General features: G+C 49.1%; 1 protein-coding gene and 1 long non-coding RNA gene across 2 annotated transcripts in view; one reads left to right on the top strand and one right to left on the bottom strand.

Annotated features, from left to right (window-relative positions):
• TAOK1 (TAO kinase 1) overlaps window positions 1-1,066 on the bottom strand; it is a 73,910-nt gene extending 72,844 nt beyond the window's left edge. The window contains exon 1 of the mRNA XM_082328214.1: window positions 917-1,066. The gene's annotated coding sequence lies outside the window, so the exon portion shown is untranslated. The remainder of the gene's footprint in view (window positions 1-916) is intronic.
• A 1,252-nt stretch (window positions 1,067-2,318) lies between these two features.
• On the top strand, window positions 2,319-14,358 carry LOC309598103. The gene is made up of 5 exons (XR_014229945.1): window positions 2,319-2,400; window positions 9,718-9,926; window positions 10,397-10,535; window positions 11,030-11,151; window positions 14,021-14,358. It is a non-coding gene; the product is annotated as an uncharacterized lncRNA (long non-coding RNA).
• Window positions 14,359-14,815: the final 457 nt, after the last annotated feature.

Below are 14,815 nucleotides of genomic sequence, written 5' to 3'. Positions count from 1 at the left end.
CCATTTTAATCCCTGGTTTTCCCCCCCATTTCTTGTACCGCGCCCAACACAATGGTACAACTGCACGTTACAGGCGCCCAGGTACCGCGTTTATATTTATTTCTGCTTTCACAGTGACAAAGGTGAACTCTAATGCTCCAAAGATGCTTGCAGCAAAGCAGGGTGAACGATATTTCTAAAGACATACCCACACGCGGGTTACAGAAATCCAGCCTCTATGAGGATGTTTTAATCTGACAAATTAAAATGGTTGGGAAACGCTATTTGGCTAACGGAATCGGCCGCCACATGCATTGCTGAGGGGAAGCAATAAAAGGTCTTTAAAATAGGTCACTTTCATCCAAATCCCATACCAGCACCGAACAAAATGGTATTTACACTGAAAACTCACCACTTGGGGAGGAGCGAGGGGTAGGGAAGGAGGAAAAAAAAAATAAAAAAAAAAATAAAAAGGGGAGGGGGAGGCAGGAATCCGCGCGGGTCTCTGAGGGACCCCCAGCCCCCCCGGGGGCTCCGGGCTCGGCCGACGAAGCCCAGCGGAGCCGCGCAGACAAAAAGGGCCCGCAGCGCAGGGCACGCCTGGCCGGCGGGAGCCGGCAGCCCTGCCCCGGCCCTAGGCCTCTGGCGGCCCCTGACAGCGGCGGCCGCGGGGAACACCCCGCCGGCGGCGGCCGCCCCTCGCAGGGAAGCGCCATTTCGCCTCCCGCTCCCCCGCCGGTGCTCAGCGGCCGCCGGCGGGGCCGAGGCGGCGGCCCCGAGTCCTGCGGCAGTGCCGCAGAGCGCGGCGGGGGAGGCGCCGGCCCCACCGGGCCGCCCCCCCCCCCCTTCCTCCTCCTCCTCCCTCCTCACCCCTCCCGGGGGCGCCCCCGCCGCCGACCCGCCCCGGCCGAGCCCCCCGCCGCGATGCCCGCCTTACCCTCCGCCGCAGCCGGGCTGGGAGCGCCGGTCGGCCCCCCGCGGAGGAGGAGGAGGAGGAGGAGCGGGGCAAGGGGCGGCGGCCCCGCGGGGGGAGGCGCCCCCGGAGGGGCGTCGGGCCCGGCCCCCGCGGGTGCCCGGGCGCGGCGGGCACAAAGGCGGCGGGGCACGGCACCTAAGATGGCAGGGCAGGCGCGGCGGAGCGCCCAGCCGCTGCTGCCGCCGCCACCACCACGGCCGCCGCCGCCGCCTGGGCCCCGCTCGCCGAACCGCGGCCAGGCCGCGCCGCGCCGCGGGGGCACGGCGTGCGGGAGGGCGGGCGGCGCCGGCCGTGCCTGCCGCGGCGGAGCGGGTCCCTCGGCCGGGCCGGGCCGGGATGGCTGCCTGCCGGGATGCCCGCCCGCCTGCCGCCTCCCCTCAGCGCCGCCCGGGCTCCGGCTGCTCCGTCGCCGCCGCTCCGCGCTGCCCGCAGCCAGCGGCCCCCGCCCGCCCCTCTCGCGAGACTTCGCCGCCCTCGCCGCTCCCCCCCCCCCAGCGCCACCGCGGGAGGGGCGGGGGGCGGCGGTCGGGGGCGGGGCGGCGAGGGGCGGCCGCGGGGCGGCGGGGCCGTGCGGGGAGGGGGCGGCCGGGGGGCAGAGCCGGGGCGATGCCGGGGGCCGGCAGGGGCGGGGGGGGGGGGGGGGACCGAGGGCTGTGGAGAGCGGAGCGTGGGGTCGGGGGGAGCCCCGTGGGGGGGACCCGCAGGACGGCGAGGTGGGCGGGGGAGAGGGGCCTGAGGGAGAGGATGGCGGGGGGGGAGGCTGGGAGGCGTGAAGGGAACGGGGAAACTGAGGAACGGCGTGGGGAAGCTCGGCCGGGGGCTCTGGGGGAGCGGAGAGAAGGAGGGCGTGGGGGTGAAGGTGAGGGCAGGGGGAGCTCTGGAGGCGGGGGGCGGCGTGCTGGGGGCAGGGGCAGTTTGCTGGGGCAGGTGAGGCAGAGGAGGTGGGTTTGGGGCAGGCCAAGCCGGGGGTGAGGGTACGGCTGTGTGGGGCTGCCTTGGCTACAGGCGCTAATCCCAGGAGGTGGTAGGTGTCCGCTGGTGCTAACTCTTGTGCAACTGGCCTGACCGAACGGGCGCGTTTCGCTGTCTGCCCTTGGCCAAACTGTATCCGGTTTATGGCCAGAAGAGGGGGGAAAAAAAAAAACCAACCCCAAAACCAAACCTCATGGACCGAGCACATGGCCTCCCGAGCTGAGTCTTGGCTCTCAGTGGTGGGTTTTGAACTTGGTAGGGTGTTGAGCCTTTGTGTGCTTTGGTATCTCCATCTCTGAACTAGAGATAACAGTTGGCTTCGTGCAGGGATTAATTATCGCGTCTTGTAGTCACGTATTTGTTTATTTGTTTTTACTATAGATTACAGCTGGAGGAATTCTAAACAGTCCACCTCTCCTTGTCGTGGCGTTTGAGCGCATTGTGCTCCTGTCTGAACAGAGGAAATCGCTGAGGTCAGTCTCCCTTGTGTTTATAGTTGCTTTCCCTTTCAGAAGTATGGGGGCAAAGAATCATCAAAATAACAATTTGTACTGACATCCTGATAATAAATTAATAGAAACAGTTACGTAAGAGACGAAGTTTGTCAAAGGTGTGTTTGTAGGGATTGCTTCCACTTTTAAATTCAGGATTGTATCTGAAGGGACAGTCTTCTCAGTTAGAAAGTACGCTGCAAATATTCACGGTTTTGAGGTGTCCCCAATATAAAACAGTACAATTCGGTAAATCCAGTATTACTGATACCGCTGAAATAAAACAAGCGAAACAAACTTCCTTCCTATTTTCACATAAACTAACAGGTATTTTGTACCATAAGAAGGTTTTGTATCCAGCAGGCGTTGAGGATGATGCCATTGATCTAAACTTGGCGCTTACCTTTAGACAAGCAGAGCTACTGGGGACTGTTCAACCTGGGATGGGGGAAACCTGAGGAAAGCTGAGAACAGAGGTTGGCCGCAGTAGTTGCGGGCCACATCTAGCGTTTTGCGGATTGTCACCTAGTGGTCTGATCCTTTGCCTTTTCAAATCCCAATAGGAAAAGTAAGACAAATGTGGATCACTTCAAACATATGTTGTTGTAAGTATTGGGAGAGGCGAACTAAAGGTTTATCTGATTATCTCAACCTTGAAGTTGGCAGCTATGACAGGAAAACTTGGTTTCATTCATCTGCCAAAGATATTTGTAGCGTATCGTTTGACAAGTTAAAAGGCATTTTTGTAATGGCACAAAAATAAAACCATCCACTTTCTGAAACTACGGTTTCTGTCTTCTAAAATAATATGGGTTTGGAGGCATGTTTCTGGGGAAATTAAGGACATGCTTGAAAGGTAAATATTTGTATTTTCAAATGTTAGAACAATGGCGTTTAACCCAAATCTGCTCAGTGTGGCCTATCAATATAAATTTGTTCTTGCTTTGTCAAATTAGTGAGTATCATTTGCTTTTGCAGATGGGAGAACTAAAAGGAGCAGTAAGAGGGAGTGATCTGCCCATGGGGTCATAGGGTGGAATTGAGAATCAGGTTCTTCTGAATCTTGATCTTGTACTTCTTCCTGCAGACAAATTGTCTTTAAAGTCCATGAATTATGAGAGTAAAAGCTTCAGTTATTGAGGTCCATGGAGGTAACCCAGCAAACACCAGCAGAGAGTCTGGGCCTCAGCTCTTTGTGTTACATATATAAAAAGACAATGATGGCTCTAGGTAAAAATCCTTAGAGTCTCTAACGGTGGCTGCAGAAAAATGTGAATAACGCCTTACCATTAATTATCAAGTATTTTACTTAAAATACTAGATCTGCATTTGATATGTATTCAGTGACTGCTTCAGAAATAAACAGTATCATCTGCGGACCACCAGTTTAGAAAAAGTCTGCTGAAATTCTGAAGGAACAGACAATACGAAAACGATGATGTTTATTGTCACCAGCTAAACGAAATAGACACATTTAGCATGCTTTTCTAGCCCTGTGCTATTAGGTATGCTCTTGCTGCCTTCTCAGATGATCATAGTAGGCATCTAGAAAGTTAAATTAGTTTAGCTTAGTTTGCTAATGTCCTGATGCAAATTTAGTTCATTTAAAGAAGAACTTAACAGGTTTATGTATGTCTGCATCTGGGATTTGCACCAGTCTATCTATCAGACAGCTATACCCAAAATTAATTCCATCTGAACGAGGTGCCAGAACATCAATAAATAAAAATTACAAATTGCCTAGCGGTTCGGCTGACAGGCAGAACTGGTTTCAACACGTTGTTCCCAACGTTCTGCCACAGAGCTGGTCCTGGGGTAGACCCGTACGACATTCTGGTGTAGACAGGACCTTTAAGAGCATGCATCAGCACTCCATAATATTGTAGGAGAGGAAGTAGAGAACAATACTATGTCCAACGGAAACTGTGGCAAGAATTTATTCAAGGCACATTGTAATTACTCAAGCCGGGAATTTGGCCAGGACATTGGGGTTAACACCCCTACTTCTTTAGAAGTGTCATAGTTTATTTTTTTTAATGACTTTTAAGTGATGAGAAGCTTGGCTTTCTGTCTCGGCAGAATGACAACACCTCTAGCAGTATAAACTTCTTGCAGCAACACAAAGGTGCTGGTTCAGAGCTGGTTCAGAGGAGTGACGGGGCCTAGTACAGTAATCATTGCTCTATAAATACTTTCAGTAGGTAAGAAAGATAAAAGTGTGATTAGGGCAGGGTCTCAGCTGCTGTAATCACAGTCATACCTTCCTTCACCTTCAGTCCACATGCTGCTTTAATCTGACCTTTTTTGAGCAAACAATTCTAAATTTTAGAATAAGTTGCAGGACTTGAACCAATGAAATGTGGTTATTAAGTATGATAGTAGTTATGAACTCCAGTTGTCAATGCTTTTCTTTTAGGAAATTTGTCATCATACAAGCAGAATGTAATTTAGCCAAATTATGGAGTTTTTTTAATTCTTTCATGGCATTGAGATTTTTAGAATGTGTTCTTTGTACATATTACCTATCAATGTAGAACCTAACTTTCAGCTTGTTCTCTGTTCGCAAAAAAGATAAGCACTCGTGTGTTTTAGCGTGCGACTAGTTGTGAAACGCACAAGTGGGGAATTGGTTTGCTTTTACTAGCTCGTGAAACCTGCCGTCGTTCCTACAGTGTAGTTTGGGCCATTATTATGGGTTACAAGGTTGTACAGGAAAAACATGTTCTAGAGAAAGGCTGGTCAAAATAAACGAGGTAGAGTCTTCCAGATTGTTATAATCTGGTTTTGTGTCAATGACGTAGACACTTCAGTACATTCTCAGGGATGAAGATACCGTGTCAGACAGTATCCCTCTGACAGTTTGTGATGTCGTAATGACAAAAATGAAGCAATACTGATGTTATTACATAACCGCTTTTGTATTATATGACAACAATAATAATACTTCACTCTTCTCTTTTACCTTTTATTAGATAAACAAATGTGTTCCTTGCTGTGCGCTTACGGTTGTCCCATGAGTCAAGGGAGTCGTTTTATCTATTAAGAAATAGGGAAACAGTGGCACAAGAAGAAGTAGTACTTACCAAGGTCATATGGGAAGTCAGTATCACAAACAGAATCTCAGCCTTCTGACTGGCCCACTCTACCCTCTGGGCAACCAGACAAAAGTGGAAAAGTGGCTTGCACTGTGACTCAACAGCTTTTCCTTCCTCAGCAACTGCCATGCTGGGCAATTACAAATAAATGCCAGTAGGTCATTTCCACCTGAGTCAAACAGGTTTCCAAGGGACTCTAGGTAGGCCTGTCTTCTGCTGGAGAGGGCTCCTCGATGGATCTTTGCAATGGTTTTGCTTTGAAATATTTCCAGAACTTGAAAAAAAAAAAAATCTTTTTGCCAGATGTACATTTCCTCTGATTACTTTCAGGGTTTTTTGTAATATACGTTGCCCGGGGACACCCAGGAATTCTTTTTACCCTTCTCGGCAAGGGAATAACAATAAGCTGATTAAGCTCTTGTTTTTCAGGTGCTTTTTTTATACATAGCTTATAACATACGTGCCAAATGAACTGATGCTAGGAGGTACTCCCGGAATATCAGTACAATGTATTGTGACCGATACAGTACAACAAGATGCATTGCACTTTGATATATCAGATTGGATGCTTAAAGACAAGTGGAGTGTTGGGGTGTCTCTTAAACCCTGTTGTAGCTAACAATGTTCTTGACTCCCTTTTAACAGCAAAATCAAAATGTGTTGGTCCAAAAACTAACTGCTTTTCTAGGCCATGACAACTGAATATAAGGAGGGTCTGTTCAGGTATCTTGGATCTTTTCCTAACAGCAGGGCTGAAGAGGGTTTTACACTGGAGTTGGTTCAAAATGGCTGGGATGGGCAGCAAGGATGAGTATCGTGAAGGCCTTGACCTTGAAGAGTGACTGATGGAAAGAAGCAGCACAGGAAAGGCTTGTGTCTTGGCTCTGGGCCTTGGATGGATGGATAAGAGGAGGCCTTTGGCAGAGAAGGGTGAAAGGTGACTAATAATGTGAAACTGGGAGGAAACTCATTACAGTTATGCAATCTCTAGGTGGTTTTCTTCCTCTGTGAGAAGACACCTTTTGTTAGTTGTCCCACTGGCATTTGCTGCTCGCGCTGTCTTCTGAATAGAAGTCTTAATAAACAATTATTTCTCTGCTTGACTTGGGAAGCTTAATTTAGCTTCGTAGCAATGAGACTACAACAGCACCTCGTTTCTTTGTTCTCCCTCTACAGAATTTCTTTTAGATTTGCTTTGCCTCTTCCCTTTCTGATTGGTTCTTTTGCTGGCTGTCCAGTAGTTTAGCCAAAATGAAGAAACTTTTTCCCCTCTCATGCACTCGGTCCCCATATCTCAGTTGTTCCATGGTTTTCTGTGTCCCTGTTGCCACGCTTCCAAAGCTTTCATGGGCAAGCTCCACTGAATTTCGCTGTGGCGGTTCAGGATGTTGCTGTTGCCTGGTCTAGTCCTTCTCCAGACAGGTTTCCCCCCCTGCCGTAGCAGAGCCAGCAGAAGAGAGTTTGTTCTGTGCCTGACCCTGCTGGGTTATGGTTAGATGTCTTAGCTCAAACCCAAACCTAACAATCCTGTTACTACACTGGCCTTTGCGCTAGATTGGCTGGTGTACAGATGTGTATGTACAGCTGCTGACCCTGCTACAGGGATGTAGCATCTAGAAGAGCGGCTTGCTGGAGATGATGATTTAAACTGCTGGAGCAAGAGCTGGTGGAACTCTTCCGAGAACCCTTAGATTCCTTATTAGCATGGCAGCTTTTCCAGTGATGTGCAATGAGCAGCTCCGCTGTTGACCCCATCTGGATCTTGATCTTCCATTTTATAGGTAAAACAACACATTTTGCATTGTCGTAAACATACGCCTAGGAACTGATTCTTATTATAATCTGTAAAAAAAGCTGTGAAAATGTGGCCTTGCTCTTCAGCAGTTCTGCAGTCACCTATCTCTGAGACACTGTGTTCCACTCTTGAACAAGATTCTAGACCAGAAAAAGAGTTAGGCTGCATACAGATTAACAGATCTGTTGCTAGTATCTCTGGCTACTGCAGCATGACTCACCCATCAGTGCTTGTCAGAGTCTGGTGTGACCTCATTGAAAGCTTCAACATCTCATATGTGAAGGCAGGTTGTAATCCAGTGTGGGAATCCTAAATAGGTGGAGAACGAAGTTCTGAGACTGTGATAATGCATACATCATGAACATTCCCCCTAGAAATCAGATGTGCCCTCACCAGAAATATTCTTACAGATTTCTGAGGATCTCTTAATGCTAAGTCTGTCTTTCCCATGCTTCTGTTAAAAAGCACCTGTAACTATTTCTATTCAGCAATAGATATCAATGCCGGTGGGAAAACTTAAGAGTGGATGGGACAGGTCAGGGAGGAGATGCTCTGTTATTTGCAAGGGCGAGGAAGAGCTGATGGTTCCTTTTTATTTATCACTGCTTCCAGAGTTTTTTTTCTCTTTTTTTTTTCTTTTCCTCCTTTTTCCCCCTCTGTCAGTACATCAGGCTTCTGGTATGCTGGTTGAGGGAGTCAGGTGAGAAAAGAGCAAGAGGGGCTATAATAAAGGGAGTGGATGTGTGAATTAGCTTGTGGTACCTTACTTGTGTAGCTTAGATATGTAGTGTGATGATGAGACAAAAAGTGGGAGGCAACAGGAGTTTGGAAGTCAGATGGTTCTCTTCAGCTGGTGCTTGCTGAGTAAACACAAAGCTTGTGCTCAGTGCCTCTACCTCCTTCCTATGGGCTGTTACACACTAGCAGGTAGTAGCAATGCTGCTCAGTCTAAACTGAGCCAGCTGCTGGCATTTTGATTGCAGAACCCACATCTAGTAACAGACACAGCAGAAGCTATCGTCCTCTCACCTGCTACGGGGGGAACTTTCAGTCTCTAAAAGCACAAGGCTCATTGCCCCACAGGTATCTGCTGCCGCTTGAATTCCTGGCTGAAAGTGAAATCCCTGGCCACTGGTCCAGTTGCTGTCCTTAGGATATGTGAACATCTGTTCCTGTTTTGCTGTAGATGATTTCTGTATGTGGCGAAGTTGTCAGCGCCAGCCTGGCAGCTTTATCCATAAGCAGCAATGGTTGCTGCCTCTTGGCCTCCAAAACTCGCTGTCCTCAAAGCTGCTGCTGCTCACTGGGTCCAGTGAGGAACCCAGAGCCTGGCGCCCTGTGAGAGCGCAAGGATCTTGCAAAAGGTCTCTGCTTCAGTGGATCACTATGCAGTCCCTAATTATTGTGACAGCAGCTTCTTATGTAGCACTTACTTAGACAAATAAAGAGTGTCTGGTATGGCAGGACAGAAAGAAGCCCTGCTTCTAAAGGTGTGCTGTCATGGCGACACTGAGCGAACATCCTTAGGAAATGCAATAGAGCTGCTTTGTCACAAAGCAGTAAATAACTTTACAGAAGTCGCTGCGTCCTGTGCTGCACTGTGGGATGGACCCTGGCAGCTGTCTGAACGCAGTTATGTCCCTGCTGCAGACCTGCTCTTCCTATCCAGACTCTTACCTGGCAAGTTTGTTCTCTTACCCTTCGCCTCAGGTGGATGCTAGTATGATTTCTGCATTCCTTACGTTTTTTCTTCTTGAGACTGGGAACATGCATTTTCTTTTTTTTTTTTTTTTTTGGGGGGGGGGGCAAAGATCGTCTTCTAAGCAGATTCATTTTATGTTCTGGTGCTTCTTTAAGGAAGGCGTAGAAGGTCATAGAGTTGAGGCATGCATGCGATTTGCAAGGAGGAAATAGGCAACCTTACGCCTTTTCATCCATGATTCCTTACCACAAAGATCAGCCAGATCTATCTGCTTAGCTGTTTTGTGAATCCAGGGTGAAATAAGTTGATGGCTCTGCCCAGTGTCTAGTACAGAGATGTGCACATACACACAAAATACAGCCAGTTCTGGAAATAAACGTCTCTCTGCTGTTCTTTGCACAGAGGCCAAGGCCTAAATGATGTTTTGAGACTGAGCGTGCTTTCCCTGGGTGATCTGATGGCCATGCAGCTTGATGTACCAGTGCAAGAGGTGGAAGCCCCATAGCGGTGCTGTCCACGCTGCATTCAGCTGTGGGTGCGTTCGGTTAAATGATTGATCTAGTATTTGAAGTCCTATTGCTTGATTTACATGTTAATTTTTAGTATCTCGGCAGACTTTTCTTTCACATGCTAAGGCATACCTCGGGTTCTAGGAGAATCCTGCTCTGATATCAAGCTCAAACCTCATTGCTGCTCCTTGCGTTCAGCTGGAAATGGACCGACACCATTTGTGACTGCCTGAATATCCTGAGTCACCGATTACCAGCTGGCATGTGTGCCGCAGCTTTCATTTCTTCCTTGACGACTGCACTCCCTAGAGGAGACCTGGAACAATTGCAGTTGCCAGCTGAAGCGTATGGTGTGCGCTTGTCTGGATCCACACAATTGGTGGACAACCTCCGACTACGTCTATGGGGTGAGCTGTCTGTGATTTGTTACTGTATGCCTGGTGTTTCCATACCAAAATAGAACAGGTGTAGGAATATTTAAAAAACGCATTTTCTTTATATTTGTTAGTAAAATATCTGCATTGTGGAGGTGGCGATATGATGTCTTCATTAAATAATTGGTGGAGACAAGCGATGATTCCAGTAATTCTCATTCTGCTCCTGGGCTTCTCTGGTCTTAGTGCTCTGCTGATCCTTCAGTCGATTGCAGCTTTTGAGCTAAGCTATTTGGGTAGGTGTATTTTGACATTTAGAGAAGCGGAGGTGTCTGTCTGAGGTAAGGGCTTCAGGACCAGTCAAGGTTCAGCAGCATATATAGTAGAAAGTACACTTGTATGCAGCTCTTTTTTTTTTTTTTTTTAGTCAGTAATTTTGTATTGGGTGTTCAGGGGTGGCAAGATGGTTTAATAGTATGTTTTTGTTTTCTTTTTATTCTAAGTACTTTGCATTTTCCTGGACTTCCTGACTTTATTGAAGATGGAACCTTGTTTTTTTCACCCCTTTTGCTGCCTGCTGTGCAAGTTGTTGACACCATCTCTTATTAGGACTGATGACAAGATGATCTAGCAGGGGTTAAGGTGGGCATCTTGCATGCATCTGTATATGGGGTTTCAGCATTTCTCAAGAAGGCAGCAGGGACGTAAGGCATAGAGTCTTTCAGGGTATGGAACAGCTCCTTGCCTTTCCCAGTCGCTGACAGAGTACCATGTTTTCCCTCGAACCTTTGCAGCTTGCAGCAGGCCCCTCCTAGATTATAAGCATCAGGACTTCCCTCATTTTGTGGGCCTGTAGCAGAGCCCGGAGGCTGTGGGAAGATGGAAGATAGGAGGTGCTGGCAGAAGGCAGGGCACAGCTCAGAAGAGCAGCTCCGACACGGGGGTTCAGGGGTGCAAATCCAGGGCAGGAACTGTCGGGAAGGAGTGGCCTTCCTTCCCAGAAAGTTCAGAAGAGAAGGAGTTTCTAAAGTTTTGGGACCAGGGGGATGGTTGGGAAAGGGAGGTGGGTTCATCAGCCTTTCTCAGATGGGTTTTGCAGTTGGATTTGGGTTTTGCTGAGGTCTGTTCTGTTTTAGTCTCTCCACAGGCAACGGGAGGTACGACAAAGTCCCGAGAGACGCAGCGTAAACTGTCCGGGCCTCCGCATCACAACATGCAAGGCTGAACGTCAGACAAGTCCCATCTCAGAAAGCATTAGGTACTTCAAGGTACACTAAAATACACTCCCCAGAACTCTGAGGTCTCCAGCGCCGCCCTTTCCGCTTTGTGGCATCACTGTTTCTAGTAAGGGTTGCTTTCTCTGTTCAGTGCTTTGCACGCTGTAAGCTTAAGGCAGATGAGCAAACTCCTGCTCATCTGGGGAGCAGGGAAGAAGGACACACCACCACCCCCACCCCCCAGCAAGTGTTTTTAATTGCACTAACCCCTCTGGCAGGGGCTCTGGGGCTGTCCACAGATCACAGCCTGGGGGATGCGGGAACCCCTGGGAATTGAGGTGCTCAGCTCCCTTCACAACTCCCACCTGAAAAGCCTCACCCACTGCTTTTCCATGCCAAAGACACACATTTAAGGAGCTGGTGCCACCAGTGGGCCTGAAGCCCCCACCCCAGCCCTCAGCCACTGCATGGGCGTGTGGCAGCCTTCACCCAGCCCAGGCCCCTGAGCCTGGCAGGCACCAGAGCAATTCAACAACCTCTTTGGCCCAGGCAGGGCCGGCAGCCCTGGAAAACCACCCCCCTGCCACCGAGTGCCTTACCTCCAGGTTACAGCGCTGCTTTCCTCCAGCCTCGCCTGGAGCCTTGTCCTGAAGCAGCAGCCCTTTCCCCGCAGGGAGCACCCAGGGCAGGACAGGCTGAACCAGGAGCTCACCCCACCCAGCCCTTCGCCCCCTCAAGCCGCACAGGTGGAAACCAGTGTAACCTGCCAACCTTAAATCCTTACTGGAGCCACCTGGGCTGGCCCAGCCTCACCTGCAGCTGGGACTGAGCTAATTGCAGGGTCACGTCATGGGGCAGAGGAGGCATTTGGGGGTGCCCTGGCAGCAGCCCCTCACCTGCCATGGGCTAACAGCCCCACCACCCCCTCCCCAAGCCAGGGTAATGGGGTGCTGTGCAGACTGCCCACACCCCCTGCTCCTTAGGGGAGCAAACCTCCCGCTTTCCCTTGATGAGGAAGCTGGGGCATGGAGGATTCAGTGTGGCCAAGGCCAGGTTTTCATGGTAACAGTAAAAAGAGGATGGCAAAGAAACTTTCTGGAGAGGCTAAGGAAGGGTGGTGGGTGCACCTCTTTCCTATTTCAGGATTGAGTTCTAGATGTGTTCCCAGGCTGATGGCATGAGAAGGTGCAAGAGGAAAAGCTATGTCTTAGAGAAAGCCCATGAGAGGCAACTGTGCTGCCCCTAAAACGTGGGACAACACAAGATCCCCAAGGCTGTCTCTGATATCACAAGAGGAACCTAAACTCCAGGGTTGTATGGGTCACTCCACCATGTCTGGTTGTCCTGGCTAAAGGGCGAGACAAAATTAAAAGTAGGAGCCAGGTCTATACGTGGAAACTTAAAGGAAAGGCAGGTGCCATGAGAAAAATGGATGCAATTAAAAAGGCACTGCTGTTGGTATTAGGATTTTGGAGGGAGCTGCGTGGATGCAGACAGTGGAGGGAAAGTCAAAGATAAAATATAAATGTGGAAGAATTATGACAGCATAAACGTTACTTCTGCTACAAAAGCACTTATGTGTTATTTCAGACAACAGCCTCTGTCTGCAGTTTTGTACAGTGCACATCTGCAAGGCCTCTTCTGTGTGCCTCTGCCTGAAAACTGCACACCATGGGCTCATTCAAAAAGCTTTTGAGATCACTTTCTTATCCTGAGAACAAGGAAGGGATTCGTTGCAGGTACAGAGCATTAGCTGCAAGTCACAAAATTCAGCTGCTAATATCACTAGGAATCAAAGTATTTTTAACAGGGTTGATGTTAGTAATTTTAGGGTGTCTATTGAAGAGAGACATAAAAGGAACTACAAGGATTTAGACTAAAGTCTCCTCTTCAGCTAGTGGAAAATTCCAAGAAATCTTCCATTATGTTGAGTTTAATGTCTGCAATACAAAGCCTTGAACATGCCAGACATCACCTGGCCCAGAGCTCCCAGTCAGACAATCGCATCTCTTACTGGGACTCAGATGGGGGACATTTAGGGAGTTACCTAAGGAGGGAAGACCTGCAGATTGTGAGGTTGCTCTGCCATGGTCTAAGATTGGTTCACACATCTCTCCTGGGACACTGACACTGGCTGGCAGCGGTGGTTTTGCTGCAGGCATCTGCAATATTGCAGGGCAAGGTTGCTCTTTTGCCTTGGTGTCATCTCTGATGGAGCTTCAGCAGCAGTGACAGCAGTGCCACCAGGTCTAGTGTCTCAAGAGCGGCCCAGAATTTGCTAGGCGTGAAGTTAGCTTGAGGTTTGTGTTGTGGTGGTCTGACAAGGCAAAGGGACACCTTGATGCAAGGCCACTGCAGACAGTGAAATTACAAGTCTGATGTTGATGTTGCTCCAGGTGGTTACACTGTGGCATTTGCACGTGTTGTATCCTGGGATTGAAGCTTGTTTTGTGGTACAAAACCCAAAAGCTGTCAGTCTTTCGCCTAGGGTTGCATGTTACCTCACGCACCCTGCTAAAAGGAGAGTGACAACAGAAACTACTTACGGAGTTGTAACCAGATCACACACACCTTTACTCCTGCTGGTCTCAGAGCCTTGCAGCACGATGCCTGCTGGTTAGTGTGGATCCCCAGCAAGGACGGGGATGCTCAAATCGCCATCTTGCCTGGGGGCTCAATATTTGGACGCTGATGCCACCTCACACCTTCAAATTGCCCTTAGAGTTCCCTCTCCTCACAGCTCTCTGAGCTCTGCCCAACGTGCCCTCAAGTTTTCTGCTATGTTTTTGGTAGGCAATTTATATGGTCAAAAAGGTTGATCGCACTGACGTAACTAAGATGATGCCAATCTAGATTAAATGACTTTACTCATTTGCATGCCTGTTACAATCATCATCTTTTCTATAACAGCATTTGCCTCTGAAGCTGATGGGAAACCTCTACTACTGCTGAGCTGTCCTGGAAGGGGTGGGAAATTCTGATCCCCTGAGGAGGCGGCGAGGGCACTTTATGCAATGTACCACCTCGCCGACACCAGCACATCTGCACGCAGGCAAAAGCAGGAGGGAAGAACGCACCAAGGTTCAGGCAGCCCTTGAAGGCTGCAGAAAGACATGAGAGATCGAAGCCTTTCTCTGCATCCCACAGGTGATGCAGGGTTGCATGTCCCTGGGGACCCAAAGTAGGTCTATTTGTGTAAAAGTTGTCTTCTGTTTCTCAAAGACAAATTTGTGGTTGTCGTTTGTTTGCACTGCACACACCAAGATGCGGCTCTTACCGTGTGCAAAGTCTGCAGCGCTGTAGGCAGGAGAGGGATGAAACGTCCTTCTGACCTTTTGCTCTTGAGGACAAATGTACCATCCCTGGATCTGAACACAAATATCTAAAACAATTTCTGCTACTGCACCGGGCTGGGAGGGCGACAGAGGGGGAACTGAATTAAACTGGGTTGCCTGAACTGTGTTTCAGGCAGGTCAGGCTTAACAGGGTCAGAAAAGAAGTGATTTGTAATGTTCAGAGGAATGAAATCATAATACCTTAGGGATGCTGTTACATCCTGTAATGATGCCCATACCTGTTTTTTAAACGAATGACTAGGTACCAATACTGGGGAGAGATGCCGGACACAGCATGTATAGGCTTTTGTAATTTCTGGCTCCGGCGTATTCCAGCAAGTAAAAGGAATATTTGTTGGCGAAAATCCAA

This window comes from Platalea leucorodia (assembly GCF_965183815.1).
Source record: "Platalea leucorodia genome assembly, chromosome: 16".
Lineage (NCBI taxonomy): Eukaryota > Metazoa > Chordata > Aves > Pelecaniformes > Threskiornithidae > Platalea > Platalea leucorodia.
This window is presented reverse-complemented; position numbering and strand designations above follow the sequence as displayed.